This window comes from Oncorhynchus clarkii, chromosome 12, assembly GCF_045791955.1.
Source record: "Oncorhynchus clarkii lewisi isolate Uvic-CL-2024 chromosome 12, UVic_Ocla_1.0, whole genome shotgun sequence".
NCBI classification, from domain to species: Eukaryota; Metazoa; Chordata; class Actinopteri; order Salmoniformes; family Salmonidae; genus Oncorhynchus; species Oncorhynchus clarkii.
Window position 1 is genome coordinate 52,288,673 of NC_092158.1, and position 14,545 is coordinate 52,303,217.

Genomic DNA, 14,545 nt, shown 5'->3' on the forward strand with positions numbered 1-14,545 from the left:
ACTTATGACTTTGTCATATCTCCAAAAATACTAACCTCCCCTATTATTGGTAATGGTGAGAGGTTAGCATGTTTTGGGGTTATGATATTTGTGCCTCTGTAATTTTCTCACTCATCAGTATTCACTTTTCATGATTATCCGATAACTAATCCACTCAAATTGTTTTAATTATAGGTCATATTTAATAGAAATCTGGAAACCCTAGACAGTTACTTTAAAACCATTGCACGTACAGTACCTATGTTTGTCCTCTGTAGCGATGTGCTTTTATTTGCTAAAATCCATACTTTTTAATAAAACTTTTGTTCTGACTGTATTGACTGACAACAACTGATGTTGTCGGAGGTACACTCCGCCCACACAGTCGTCACAACCTGACTCCTTAAAAACACGCCACTTCAAAGTGACTATTTGTAACAGTTTGGGTTAGGAGAGCATTTTCGTTAACCCTAAACCTTTTCATAACCGTAACCGAATTATCCTAACCTGCTACGTTCATTATGCTAACCTGCTGCATAAGTTCTCATAAACTGATACGAAAAAGACGTAGTTGTATCGAAGTGGCGTATTTTTAGGGAATCTCCCCAGCTAAGGCATATCCTAGCCTAGATATGTATATCGTTCATTTTCCTTGTGCCTGAAAACGACAGTGGCGGCTGCCTCCACTTCAACGAACGACACTGTGGGCTTATCATTCCTTTGTCTGAGAGGTTGACACCGTTTCCTTGAACGGGGACAGAGAGCTGAAAATAAGAAAGAAATAGAGGGCAATAGCTTTCTCTTCGTGTATAGCCGCAGCGCACAGGACGGCGGCGCATACAAGGTGGAGCAGCAGACACCGCAGTTCCCGGTACTGAAGACGGACACGAGAGCTCATTTTCTCTGCAAGGGACGGAGGGCGGGGTCTCGTAGCATCAGCGCTCTCATTGTATGTCTGCTGCTGATGCTGAGCAGTAGCGGATAAAAAAAACCCAGGGCCATGGATATGGTTTTAAAAACCTTAGGCCTTAATACATTGTGGAGATTAATTACACGGTAAGAATGCTCTGTTTATATTTGTTTCATATGTTATTTAAACTGTTTGACAAGGTATGACTAATAGAGCAATAGGAGAGAGGTATCTGCTTTTGCAGCAGGTTGATAGGAATTATCATGAAGCGCAAGCGCCATATGTGTGTTATTACTGTCGTTATTATCAATCTTATGTCAGGACATTGCAGTGCATCTATAAATGGGTGAGTTTATATGTAATTTTACGCTTTTCGTAGTTCATGCGTAGGGTAATTGTTATGTAGGCATTTTTAAATGAGCGTGTAGCTGTAGCTAACTGTCGGAAGTTACAGTATTGGCCTGCGCATAAGAAAGCATGCAGCCTTTCAAAGATGGAGAGGAAATTGCTGGTGGGTGCTTAGGCATATTATGGCCAGGGCCATTTTAAACTATGAATTCACACGATGAATTGGCAACATCTGTCTTTCTGTTAGTTACTGTAACTGACATCTGCTAATGACACGTTGGATAAATCATCATCAGTTGTTGAAGTGCCGTGGGTAAACCGACTTGCATTGCTCTTTTTTCATTAGTGCTACGGTGCTGTTGTCTCCATAATTTAGGCTACCTGTCCCATCTGGTATGCTTATTGTTGTGTGTGATATTTATATGACAACACAGAGGGCAAGGCCCATTATATTCATAGCCATAAGAACAATAGTTACCATAAAAACAAGATCTAACAAGATCTGGAATTGTGTTCTCAAAAATGAAACCAATCTGATTGAAGACATTTGTAATAAGCGTGTCAACTATGTACATACAACACAACCATATGACATGTTAGGCGTACTACAGTGTTTGTATGCATGCACGGAGGCCTAGATAAATCACAATCCATCCGCTAGGTTATCCAATACTGGGCACAACATCCTTTTTCAAATCATTGTGTAATAGGCCTAAGGCCTCAATATCTGGAGAACAGTTTGTTGTGGGATCACAACCATTGGGATGTTGTGGTCATTGTTGTGGATGGCTGATAGTTTGGGGATTAGACGTTAATACAGGTCCAGTCTAGACCAGCCAACCCTCAAACAAATCTTAATAGTTCATATGGATCTAATAGTTCACATGGAAATAGTATGTTGAGTACAGTGAATACTAACAATAATGATGTAAAAGGAGAGGGGGGCACAGTGGTAACCCAATGACAAGTGCTGTCCAGCCCACATAATCAGACAGGAAGGATAATGTTAAACCCCAGTGATTAAACCCCAGGTCCTCTGGCACAGCCAGCACTGGAGTCAGAGGCTTGTATTCCAAATGGCACCATATTCCTTATATAATGCACTACTTTTGACCAGGGCGCAAAGGGAATAGGGGGTCATTTGGTGCACACAAGAGTGGCCCATCTGCAAAGATTGCATAACCTGGATTCTCTTTAGAAATGTGTCCCAAAATGTAATATTTATCAGGAAATGACATGGGCATAACACGACAGGGGCAATTTGGAACTGAAATCCAACTTGTTTAGGCTTGGCATTGGGAAATGTATTATATTCCAGCAGCATGCAATCTGAAAAATATATGCATTGGCAAATGCAGTGAGCCTTGCAAAACAAGCTGCAACTTTATATGTTGTATGCAATGAAATGTACTGTATGTGAATAGAATGGTTATATCAATATGATGTATTGTATACTATGTGGCATGTATATTTTGTATTACTTGTCATTGTTTATGTCAGAATGGAAATAAAGTTGTTTGAGTTGTTGTGAGCAGAAGGTGAAATTGGACACGTGCCAATGCCTTGCGAACAGACAGACATACATTTGCAGCTCCTACCTAAAGGGTAGTCTTTGGTATAAGAGTAGAATTTGAAGAGTTTATTTCCGAAACGCTATATCTACCAATTATTCACAGTTGTAGTTTTTCATCAGAAATGATTGCTCATATGTATGTGTGTGTAACATATTACTGTTCTAAGATTTTTTTTACAAATAGATTTTTAGATGTGTATTAAAATGGGGTTTGTTGCAAAATGCCATATATCCATTGTTTATCTTGAATGGAGTGTGCGTATCCTGTATGTTTAACATACTGCATAAATTCAATCCATCATAAATCTAGCCTCATGCTTTAGCGTTTGGTTAGAGTTAGGATTTAGTCCCAAATGGCACCCCTATTCCCTATATAGTGCACTACTTTTGACCAGAGCCCAGATCTCATATTACTGTATTCACTACCGTTCAAGTTTGGGGTCACTTAGAAATGTCCTTGTTTTTGAAAGAAAAGCTAATTTCTTGTCCATTTAAAGAACATCAAATTGATCAGAAATACAATGTAGACATTGTTAATGTTGTAAATTACTATTGTAACTGGAAACGGCAGATTTGTTAATGGAATATCTACATTGGCATACAGAGGCCCATTATCGGCAACCATCACTCCTGTGTTCCAATGGCACGTTGTGTTAGCTAATCCAAGTTTATCATTTTAAAAGGCTAATTGATCATTAGAAAACCCTTTTGAAATTATGTTAGCACAGCTGAAAACTGTTCTGATTAAAGAAGCAATAAAACTGTCCTTCTTTAGACTAGTTGAGTATCTGGAGCGTCAGCATTTGTGGGTTTGATTACAGGCTCAAAGTGGCCAGAAACAAAGTACTTTCTTCTGAAACTCGTCAGGCTATTCTTGTTCTGAGAAATGAAGGCTATTCCATGCGAGAAATTGCCAAGAAACTGAGGATTTTGTACAATGCTGTGTACTACTCCCTTCACAGAACAGCGTAAACTGGCTCTAACCAGAATAGAAAGAGGACTGGGAGGCCCCGGTGCACAACTGAGTAAGAGGACAAGTACATTAGAGTGTCTAGTTTGAGAAACAGACGCCTCACAAGTCCTCAACTGGCAGCTTCATTAAATAATACTCACAAAACACCAGTCTCAATGTCAACAGTGAAGAGGCAACTCCGGGATGCTGGCCTTCCAAAGGTCTGCGTCAGTGGCTTGTAGGTTATTTGTGGAAGCCAGGAGATGGTAAATGTGTTTATGTTAATTACCAGCCAATTACCGTGAGACCGGCCGTTATTATTTTGACAATCACCGGCTAGCGAAAGTTCGTGACCGCCACAGCCCTAGTCTCTCCAGAGATGTTCAATCAGGTTCAAGTCTGGGCTCTGGCTGGGCCACTCATGGACATTCAGATACTTTTCCCAATGCCACTCCTGTGTTGTCTTGGCTGTGTGCTTAGGGTCATTGTCCTGTTGGAAGGTGAACCGTCGCCCCCAGTTTGAGGTCTTGAGGGCTCTGGAGCAGGTTTTCATCAAGGATCTTTCTGTACTTTGCTCTGTTCATCTTTCCCTCGATCCTGACTAGTCTTCCAGTCTCTACCGCTGAAGAAAATCCCCAAAGCATGATGCTGCCACCACCATGCTTCGCTGTAGGGATGGTGTCAGGTTTCCTCCAGACGTGACGCTTGGCATTCAGGCCAAAGAGTTCAATCTTGCTTTCATCAGACCAGAGAATCTTGTTTCTCATGGTCTGAGAATCCTTTAGGTGCCTTTTGGCAAAATCCAAGTAGGCTTTCATGTGCCTTTTACTAAGGAGTGGCTTCCGTCTGGCCACTCTACTATAAAGGCCTGATTGGTGGAGTGCTGCAGAGATGGTTGTCCTTCTGGAAGGTTATATATACAGTTGAAGTCTTAAGTTTACATACACTTAGGTTGGAGTCATTAAAACTCGTTTTTCAACCACTCCACAAATTTCTTGTTAACAAAGTATAGTTTTGGCAAGTTGGTTAGGACATCCATTTTGTGCAAGTAATTTTAACAATTGTTTACAGACAGATTATTTCACTTATAATTCACTGTATCACAATTCCAGTGGGTCAGAAGTTTACATAAACTAAGTTGACTGTGCCTTTAAACAGCTTGGAAAATTCCAGAAAATGATGTCATGGCTTTAGAAGCTTCTGATTTACATAATTTGAGTCAATTGGAGGTGTACCTGTGGATGTATTTCAAGGCCTACCTTCAAACTCAGTGCCTCTTTGATTGACATCATGGGAAAATCAAAAGAAATCAACCAAGACCTCAGAAAAAATAGCAGACCTCCAGAAGTCTGGTTCATCCTTGGGAGCAATTTCCAAACGCCTGAAGGTACCACGTTCATCTGTACAAACAATAGTGCGCAAATATAAACACCATGGTACCACACAGCCGTCATACCACTCATGAAGGAAACACGTTCTGTCTCCTAGAGATTAACGTACTTTGGTGCGAAAAGTGCAAATCAATCCCATAACAACAGCAAAGGACGTTGTGAAGGTGCTGGAGGAAACAGGTACAAAAGTATCGATATTCACAGTAAAACGAGTCCAATATTGACATAACCTGAAAGGCCGCTCAGCAAGGAAGAAGCCACTGCTCCAAAACCGCCATAAAAAAGCCAGACTATGGTTTGTAACTGCACATGGAGAAATGTCCTCTGGTCTGATGAAACAAAAATAGAACTGTTTGACCATGATGACCATCGTTATGTTTGGAGGAAAAAGGGGGATGCTTGCAAGCCGAAGAACACCATCCCAACCGTGAAGCACGGGGGTGGCAGCATCATGTTGTGGGGGTGCTTTGCTGCAGGAGGGACTGGTGCACTTCACAAAATAGATGGCATCATGAGGTAGGAAAATTATGTGGATGTATTGAAGCAACATCTCAAGACATCAGTCAGGAAGTTAAAGCTTGGTCGCAAATGGGTCTTCCAAATGGACAATGAACCCAAGCATACTTCCAAAGTCGTTGCAAAATGGCTTAAGGACAACAAAGTCAAGGTATTGGAGTGGCCAGCACAAGGCCCTGACCTCAATTCTATAGAAGATTTGTGGGCAGAACTGAAAAAATGTATGCGAGCAAGGAGGCCTACTAACCTGACTCAGTTACTGTACACCAGCTCTGTCAGGAGGAATGGGCCAAAATTCACCCAACTTATTGTGGGAAGCTTGTGGAAGGCTACCCGAAACATTTGATGCAATGCTACCAAATACTAATTGAGTGCATGTTAACTTCTGACCCGCTGGGAATGTGATGAAAGAAATAAAAGATAAATAAATAAATCATTCTCTCTACTATTATTCTGACTTTTCACATCCTTAAAATAAAGTGGTGATCCTAACTGACCTAAGACAGTGATTTTTTCCTAGGATTAAATGTCAGGAATTGTGAAAAACTGAGTTTAAATCTATTTGGCTAAGGTGTATGTAAACTTCCGACTTCAAATGTATATTTATATATATATAGTATATCAACGTCACAAATGTATCATTTGTACAGTTCTTTAATACAAATGTAATTATTTGTCACGTTTGACTGTGTAAAACCTTCTGGTACTACTTTTTTCTATGAGAGTGATGCGGATATATCTCGTTTAGGAAAAAAAACATGATTATTTGTCTCTGAAAATAAACCGTCAAGTGATAGATTTCAAACAATGTGATTTAACAATGCATGGTTAGACGTGTGAGAAAAAAACGTAATTCCCATAAAAAAAGCGGATTTGCTAACATTTCGGAAAATGTATATATAGTGTTTTGGAAACTATTCAATTAGGAATTACTATCACAAACAAAGTGGTATCAAACAGCAGTGTTGCTTAGGAATGTACCATACAAACATGACATGAGTACTTAAACACAGCGTAATACACGGCCTACATTTTCTATCAAAAGCGAAAATTGGTCAAATGCTACTCGAACACCAGAAGTCTTTATTCATGACTGTGGCGGGCGGCTACAATGCATCATCTGCAGAATCCGGTAGTAACACAGATTTGATGTCTCAGTGGAGAGTTAAATGGGTCATGATGCCAGTGTGCTTAATGATGTTGTGTTCAACCCTCACCATGCATCAGAGCTGGGAAACAGGCCACTCCTGCTGCGGGAACCTCACTGCCTTCTCCCCTTTCTCATTGTTCATAAGCCTTACTTGCCTTATGTCTTGGAGTTCTGCTTCAGGCTTAAATCCAGGGGGAAGATGTGTTAATGCCAGAGTGTGCTACGAGGAGATAGACCTATTCTCTTACTGCTTGTTTGAGCCTAACTACTTGCACTCTAACTGGCCCTGAGATTTGATGAATGAAATAAGAGGACATTTCACTAGAAAAATGGTGAAGAGTGTAGAGACGGACCTCTCTAAATCGTTTGGTGTGGTAAAAGGAGGACGCTACAACTACCCAAAGACACAGGCGGGTTAGCTCTGCCCAATATGCTGAACTTCAATTGGGCATGCCATACCTTGCATCCATTTTTGAATGGATGCAAGACTATCTCAGGGGTGGGACACAGTCTCCAGAAGCATGGGGCTGTGCACCTATGGCATTGTTAAGTGTTCTTACTCGTAATAGTAAACAAATACCATCAAACATTTTGAATAACCCTGTGATCTACTGTACAGTCCAAATGTGGCTGGAGCTGATGAACCCTCACTGGTAGGAAAGGTATATCCTCATCACTGATAGAAGCAATAGAGCATTCCCTCCAGGATTTAACAACAGTATCTTCGACTCATGGCTCAGCAGAGGAATCAGTTACTGGGGACCTATACCCAAACAAAGTACTGATGTGTTTTACACAAATCCAAGCTACGTTTGGTATCCCGCAAATCCACTTTTATGGTTTCTTGCAAGTTCTGCATTTTATTTCGGAGTGACAATACATTACCTCTAGATGGGTCGTTGACGGGTCCAGTTGATAAATGCTTCCTCCAATTCACAGACTCAAAGTGTTATATCTCTTACTTTTATGAGTCAATTCATACTTGGGATAAATACAATATAGATAATGTACAGTATTAAGACTCTGGGAGAGGGACCTTGAGATGGGCAGCATGGATCTCATCAAGCAACACCACATTCTCTTGTTACAGGATCAGAGAAGTCCTGTACAAACTCCTACACAGACAACATCCCCAATGTGTTTAAAATACAGAACAGGAATTGGCACATACATACACATAAACATACAAATGTAATACTTCCAGGTCAACTGTAATATTAATTCCATTGCGAAGCACAATTTCTCCCCTTTCCAGTAAAATCAATAACGAGACCTCCAGGCTGCCCGTCTCTGCATGATCGAAGAAGGCATTGGCGAAGGGGGAAGCGAAGGCTACTGAGTGATAGTGAAAGGGGAATATATGCTGTCTGGTGGATACAGCCTTTTTCACCGAATTTGTTCAACTTATCACCTCTAAAATGTCAATAAAACAAAAAAGTTATCTTCTGAAGTGAACTCTCGGCTTTTGAGAGTCGTGATGGCTCGCAGTGATGACGCGACAAATGTACTGTTGATTGAATTAACTATTGACGAGCTCAGAAGTAATTCACTTTACACTCACCATTAGTAGTCTTGATAAATAAATAAATATTGTTAAATATATGAGTTACACAAAGTAGGGAACTTTATTTTAAGAGGGGATGAATTGTGATTCTGTTCAAAGAGAGAGATGAAGGAAAATAATGTTCCTTTATATAATGTTAATGAACAAAGCATGGGAATGATTAGGGTTCATATTATAACTTCCAATAGCGCGAGATAAATACTTTTATAAACTACTTAACGCTTAGTAAATTACTGTATGACGCAACAATATGAATGTAAAAAAAAATTATATAACAACTAACCACAGTTGTAACAACAACTCACCTCTGTCCTCTCACTCCATCACATACACTGAGTGTACATGAACACCTGCTCCTTCCACGAAATGTGCAATAACGTTATGTCGGATTACATGAAAATGATATTCACATTTGTTAGTCCATCTCCTTGGCACTACCTTTATGAATGATGTTGCATGAACACACACACACAAAAAAAACGATTTTAACTGTATTATGACAAGAAATGTCTGGAAAGGGAAACACCCAACAACAGCCCAATAAACAGCACCGTTACACCCCCGAATAGCTACAGGCTTCTTATGAGGAGGTGATGGCTGGGAGTAGCCTGAGGGAGGTGGCTCATGCCTCCTGTTTACAGGGATGCCAATAAACCCAAAACATTCCAAATAATTCACAACTATTGCAGTTTGGTGACATGCTGTATTTTAGGGAGTTTTGTTCATTTTCTTCACCTGTGCACAATCAAGAGCAGAAAGAGAGGCACGCAGGAATGCCGCCTCTCAACTTGGGTTAGAGCGTGTACATTGCAAACAACTTTAACAGATAGCACATGTATTGAACACACAGCTCTAGGGAATAGGTTGGCTCGGCAAAGGTATTTCAAAACGTTAATAACACTGCAAACTTGAGAGCAAAAAACAAATGCTCTTTGTCAGCAGGTGACAGGTTTGATCAGAGTTTGGCACAGTGGTATTCTTTTAAGATTCTACACATCAAAGTCTCATGCAATTCATTATTGATTGATTCATTGTTTGTGTTATTGATGACCACATGTGTTTAATATTGGCCATAATAATATTAAAACGAATGCTCATTGAAACAAAAATCATGAATAATGAAGGTTTCTTACAAGTGTATAAGGTTAAGCATGTTTTAAATCTGCGAGATAAGCGCTACCTCTGGTGGGAAGACGCTGTACGGCACACAATGGGTCGCATAAAGCGTGCGGTAGGTTGTAACGTGAAGCCAGAGGGGTCCGTTTTTTTTCATCTTTGCTCGAGAACTATTGGTCCATTGCTACGTCAAAACGCTCGAATAGAAACGTAGTTTACAACCCGGGTTTTGATGCCAACACAGCCTCTACAGTCCCATTAGCTTTCATTGCAGCCTTGTTTGAATGCCTCGGTTATGCAAAATGTGTCCGGGACACTGCTAGGTTTTAGCAGGATGAAAGGAAATGAAAACTTTTATACTAAGTGTGGCAGCTGATGCTGGAGCATTTGCCTAGAGATTTCGTTGACCTGTTAGAGAGGGGCAGAGATGATGAGGCTTGGCGCTCTAAATGTCAACCTTAACTCAGTGTAAAGGGAGTGAGGGGATGCCGATATGTAAGCTTATTGCTGAAATGTGAGGTGTGTGTCTGTGCAGAGAGTTGGGCAACTATTTGGAAACTATTTTTTTCTCTCTTTTTTTTGCCCTTTCTTTTTTAATATTTTGTTTTGTTACTGTTACACTATATTGTTTCTGATTGTTACACCATTGTAACCTATGGTAACACCCTTGGTGTTGGTAACACACCGACAGAGATGGTCGCCTCATTTCAGTTCCTTAGGAAACTATGCAGTGTAATATCTGTAACTGTTTTTGTAACCGAACCAATCAGAGACTTAACTACTTTATTAATAACACATCGTAATAATACAAAACAATTCATCAGCATGCAGGACGCTTTGATCAGTTGCACAAATTCTCTCGTTCACTTTCGCTTGTAAATGTCCACACTCACCGAAAATGACATTCTCTAGCTACTAGCTATTTTTTAATTTTTTTTATTTATTTCACCTTTATTTAACCAGGTAGGCTAGTTGAGAACAAGTTATCATTTGCAACTGCGACCTGGCCAAGATAAGGCATAGCAGTGTGAACAGACAACACAGAGTTACACATGGAGTAAACAATTAACAAGTCAATAACACAGTAGAAAAAAGGGGAGTCTATATATACATTGTGTGCAAAAGGCATGAGAAGGTAGGCAAATAATTACAATTATGCAGATTAACACTGGAGTGATAAATGATCAGATGGTTATGTACAGGTAGAGATATTGGTGTGCAAAAAAGCAGAAAAATAAATAAATAAAAACAGTATGGGGATGAGGTAGGTGAAAATGGGTGGGCTATTTACCAATAGACTATGTACAGCTGCAGCGATCGGTTAGCTGCTCAGATAGCAGATGTTTGAAGTTGGTGAGGGAGATAAAAGTCTCCAACTTCAGCGATTTTTGCAATTCGTTCCAGTCACAGGCAGCAGAGAACTGGAACGAAAGGCGGCCAAATGAGGTGTTGGCTTTAGGGATGATCAGTGAGATACACCTGCTGGAGCGCGTGCTACGGATGGGTGTTGCCATCGTAACCAGTGAACTGAGATAAGGCGGAGCTTTACCTAGCATGGACTTGTAGATGACCTGGAGCCAGTGGGTCTGGCGACGAATATGTAGCGAGGGCCAGCCGACTAGAGCATACAAGTCGCAGTGGTGGGTGGTATAAGGTGCTTTAGTGACAAAACGGATGGCACTGTGATAAACTGCATCCAGTTTGCTGAGTAGAGTGTTGGAAGCAATTTTGTAGATGACATCGCCGAAGTCGAGGATCGGTAGGATAGTCAGTTTTACAAGGGTAAGTTTGGCGGCGTGAGTGAAGGAGGCTTTGTTGCGGAATAGAAAGCCGACTCTTGATTTGATTTTCGATTGGAGATGTTTGATATGGGTCTGGAAGGAGAGTTTAGAGTCTAGCCAGACACCTAGGTACTTATAGATGTCCACATATTCAAGGTCGGAACCATCCAGGGTGGTGATGCTGGTCAGGCGTGCGGGTGCAGGCAGCGAACGGTTGAAAAGCATGCATTTGGTTTTACTAGCGTTTAAGAGCAGTTGGAGGCCACGGAAGGAGTGCTGTATGGCATTGAAGCTCGTTTGGAGGTTAGATAGCACAGTGTCCAAGGACGGGCCGGAAGTATATAGAATGGTGTCGTCTGCGTAGAGGTGGATCAGGGAATCGCCCGCAGCATGAGAAACATCATTGATATATACAGAGAAAAGAGTCGGCCCGAGAATTGAACCCTGTGGCACCCCCATAGAGACTGCCAGAGGACCGGACAGCATGCCCTCCGATTTGACACACTGAACTCTGTCTGCAAAGTAATTGGTGAACCAGGCAAGGCAGTCATCCGAAAAACCGAGGCTACTGAGTCTGCCGATAAGAATACGGTGATTGACAGAGTCGAAAGCCTTGGCAAGGTCTATGAAGACGGCTGCACAGTACTGTCTTTTATCGATGGCGGTTATGATATCGTTTAGTACCTTGAGCGTGGCTGAGGTACACCCGTGACCGGCTCGGAAACCAGATTGCACAGCGGAGAAGGTACGGTGGGATTCGAGATGGTCAGTGATCGTTTGTTGACTTGGCTTTCGAAGACCTTAGATAGGCAGGGCAGGATGGATATAGGTCTGTAACAGTTTGGGTCCAGGGTGTCGCCCCCTTTGAAGAGGGGGATGACTGCGGCAGCTTTCCAATCCTTGGGGATCTCAGACGATATGAAAGAGAGGTTGAACAGGCTGGTAATAGGGGTTGCGACAATGGCGGCGGATAGTTTCAGGAATAGAGGGTCCAGATTGTCAAGCCCAGCTGATTTGTACGGGTCCAGGTTTTGCAGCTCTTTCAGAACATCTGCTATCTGGATTTAGGTAAAGGAGAACCTGGAGAGGCTTGGGCGAGTAGCTGCGGGGGGGGGGGGGGGGGGAGCTGTTGGCCGAGGTTGGAGTAGCCAGGCGGAAGGCATGGCCAGCCGTTGAGAAATGCTTGTTGAAGTTTTCGATAATCATGGATTTATCGGTGGTGACCGTGTTACCTAGCCTCAGTGCAGTGGGCAGCTGGGAGGAGGTGCTCTTGTTCTCCATGGACTTCACAGTGTCCCAGAACTTTTTGGAGTTGGAGCTACAGGATGCAAACTTCTGCCTGAAGAAGTTGGCTTTAGCTTTCCTGACTGACTGTGTGTATTGGTTCCTGACTTCCCTGAACAGTTGCATATCGCGGGGACTATTCGATGTTAGTGCAGTCCGCCACAGGATGTTTTTGTGCTGGTCGAGGGCAGTCAGGTCTGGAGTGAACCAGGGGCTATATCTGTTCTTAGTTCTGCATTTTTTGAACGGAGCATGCTTATCTAAAATGGTGAGGAAGTTACTTTTAAAGAAAGACCAGGCATCCTCAACTGACGGGATGAGGTCAATGTCCTTCCAGGATACCCGGGCCAGGTCGATTAGAAAGGCCTGCTCACAGAAGTGTTTTAGGGAGCGTTTGACAGTGATGAGGGGTGGTCGTTTGACTGCGGCTCCGTAGCGGATACAGGCAATGAGGCAGTGATCGCTGAGATCCTGGTTGAAGAAGACAGCGGAGGTGTATTTGGAGGGCCAGTTGGTCAGGATGACGTCTATGAGGGTGCCCTTGTTTACAGAGTTAGGGTTGTACCTGGTGGGTTCCTTGATGATTTGAGTGAGATTGAGGGCATCTAGCTTAGATTGTAGGACTGCCGGGGTGTTAAGCATATCCCAGTTTAGGTCACCTAACAGAACAAACTCTGAAGCTAGTTGGGGGGCGATCAATTCACAAATGGTGTCCAGGGCACAGCTGGGAGCTGAGCGGGGTCGGTAGCAGGCGGCAACAGTGAGAGACTTATTTCTGGAGAGAGTAATTTTCAAAATTCGTAGTTCGAACTGTTTGGGTATGGACCTGGAAAGTATGACATTACTTTGCAGGCTATCTCTGCAGTAGACTGCAACTCCTCCCCCTTTGGCAGTTCTATCTTGACGGAAGATGTTATAGTTGGGTATGGAAATCTCAGAATTTTTGGTGGCCTTCCTGAGCCAGGATTCAGACACGGCAAGGACATCAGGGTTAGCAGAGTGTGCTAGAGCAGTGAGTAAGACAAACTTAGGGAGGAGGCTTCTGATGTTGACATGCATGAAACCAAGGCTTTTTCGATCACAGAAGTCAACAAATGAGGGTGCCTGGGGACATGCAGGGCCTGGGTTTACCTCCACATCACCCGCGGAACAGAGAAGGAGTAGTATGAGGGTGCGGCTGAAGGCTATCAAAACTAGTCGCCTAGGGCGTTGGGGACAGAGAATAAGAGGAGCAGGTTTCTGGGCATGGTAGAATATATTCAGGGCATAATGCGCAAACAGGGGTATGGTGGGGTGCGGGTACAGCGGAGGTAAGCCCAGGCACTGGGTGATGATGAGAGAGGTTGTATCTCTGGACATGCTGGTTGTAATGGGTGAGGTCACCGCATGTGTGGGGGGTGGGACAAAGGAGGTATCAGGGGTATAAAGAGTGGAACTAGGGGCTCCATTGTAAACTAAAACAATGATAACTAACCTGCACAACAGTATACAAGGCATATTGACATTTGAGAGAGACATACAGCGAGGCATACAGTAATCACAGGTGTTGAATTGGGAGAGCTAGCTAAAACAGTAGGTGAGATAACAACAGCTAATCAGCTAGAACAACAACAGCAGGTAGAATGGCGATTGACTAGGCAGAGAGGGTCGGATTAACTACACACAGAGCCTGAGTGCGGCTGGGGCCGACAGATAAAACATAAACAAGCAGAATGGATTACCGTGATTAATGGACAGTCCAGCATGCATCAGCAATGTAGCCAAGTGATCAGTGTCCAGGGGCAGCGGTGGATGGGGCAGGGAAGCTGGACTGGCGAGTGTTATCCAGGTTAAAAAACTAACAATGACTAAATAGCTTGTAGCCAGTTAGCTGGTTAGCTTCTGGAGGTTCTTGAGTGTGTTCTAAAAATGTAAAAATAATAGCGGTTCCGTATCACATTGGGTGAGGCAGGTTACCGGAAGGTATAAACAAATTAAAAAT

The 14,545-nt window shown here is 42.5% G+C and overlaps 1 protein-coding gene across 1 annotated transcript in view; it reads left to right on the forward strand.

The window, feature by feature from the left end:
* Positions 1–925: 925 nt before the first annotated feature.
* The window catches only part of LOC139420796 (janus kinase and microtubule-interacting protein 2-like), a 44,448-nt gene continuing 30,828 nt past the window's right edge, over positions 926–14,545 (forward strand). Inside the window, exon 1 of the mRNA XM_071171074.1 lies at positions 926–1,035. The gene's annotated coding sequence lies outside the window, so the exon portion shown is untranslated. The remainder of the gene's footprint in view (positions 1,036–14,545) is intronic.